The sequence below is a fragment of the Euprymna scolopes genome, chromosome 6, assembly GCF_053919585.1.
Source record: "Euprymna scolopes isolate OS-2025 chromosome 6, ASM5391958v1, whole genome shotgun sequence".
In the NCBI taxonomy this organism is placed as follows: Eukaryota; Metazoa; Mollusca; class Cephalopoda; order Sepiida; family Sepiolidae; genus Euprymna; species Euprymna scolopes.
Window position 1 is genome coordinate 85,530,031 of NC_136487.1, and position 1,426 is coordinate 85,531,456.

The window sequence follows — 1,426 nt, forward strand, 5'->3', positions numbered from 1 at the left end:
ATTCTATAATTTATTTTCTGAAATAACAAGATGTGTAATCTCTTATTAGTTGCTGCACAACCAAGAATTGCGGTAACTTAACATTCTTTAACATTCTTTAACATTCTTTAACATTCTCATATCTGCTATGAAATAATATTTTTATTCTAACGTAAATACGTCACGCACGAGTACGTAAACCAGAAGAAATCGTTTTGTCCAATTTTCAAACTGTATTTTCGGTGTTTGTTTAGAGTTCTCCCATATGATAAAAAACAAAAACAAAACAAAAACAAACTTTATAATTATGTATAACGTACGTATGCGTTGTGGAAAGAAGATATCGTATTCCAAATATCACGTAAATTGATGAAGTAGTTTTATTTTTAAATAAGAAAATCAAATTTATGACTAAACGAGCAGTGACTCTGTTGCGACGGCACTTTGAAAACAGTTTCAGGGAACAAAGGATTTATCTCGTAATAATTAAAACTTGCGAGATTATTTCAGACTTGTTATGCCTACGATTGCTTAAAATTATTAAATTTATAAAAATAAAACTACTTGATCAATTGATGTGATTTTCAGAATACGATATTTTCTTTCCGTCACGGGTAAATACATCATACATATTTTCTCTTTATTTTTGTATTTTCATATGGGAGAAACTCTGAACAAACATCGTATTTTCGTTAAAATAATTTATGTCTCCAATTATAACGTTTACTCAAACACATACTGAACAAAATGACAAGAAGATAAACATACGCTAGTGACCCTTTTGGAAAGTCTGCTTTTGGCCCTATATTAAGAATCAACTTTGAATCCTATTTTGCGCTCGTGGGGAGGCAAGTAAACCGAGACTAGTATGTTATCTTGCCTTTCTCCTATTCAATACCGGTGTCTTATTCCTTTGTATTATCTTTTTTAATTCTAATTTTAGCAGTGTGTCTGTGTGTTGGTGGAGTGCGTGTGTGTGTTTGTATTTCTGTATCTAGTATATGTGTGCGCGTATCTCTATCAGCGTGTTACTTCCTCTCTCTCTCTCTTTCTCTTTCTCTCTCTCTCTCATTACACCAAAACAGCTTTAAGCCTTCTTCGCATTTTACTGCTGGCATACTTAATTTTTATTGTGTTATCGGTAATTGAAATATATAAGCACGATGGCCGAGTGGTTAAGGCGTTGGACTTAAGTTCCAATGGACGAATGTCCGCGTGGGTTCGAACCCCACTCGTGCTATTAAAGTTTTTTAACAATTAAATTTTGTGGATATAATTTCGATCAACAAACACGTACTGATTGAATTTGATGAATCGAAATTGATTAGATTAAGCAACCAATACTACTCTAATTCATCGCTTGCTAGAACGTTCACTTTGCATGCTGGTATTCACATCTAACCCGCATTCCTTAAATACGCCGAGATCTAACACAATGTCGCTCTAA

General features: G+C 33.3%; 1 non-coding gene across 1 annotated transcript; it reads left to right on the plus strand.

The window, feature by feature from the left end:
• The first annotated feature begins 1,136 nt into the window (after positions 1-1,136).
• On the plus strand, positions 1,137-1,219 carry Trnal-uaa (transfer RNA leucine (anticodon UAA)). The gene has a single exon. It is a non-coding gene; the product is annotated as a tRNA-Leu (tRNA).
• Positions 1,220-1,426: the final 207 nt, after the last annotated feature.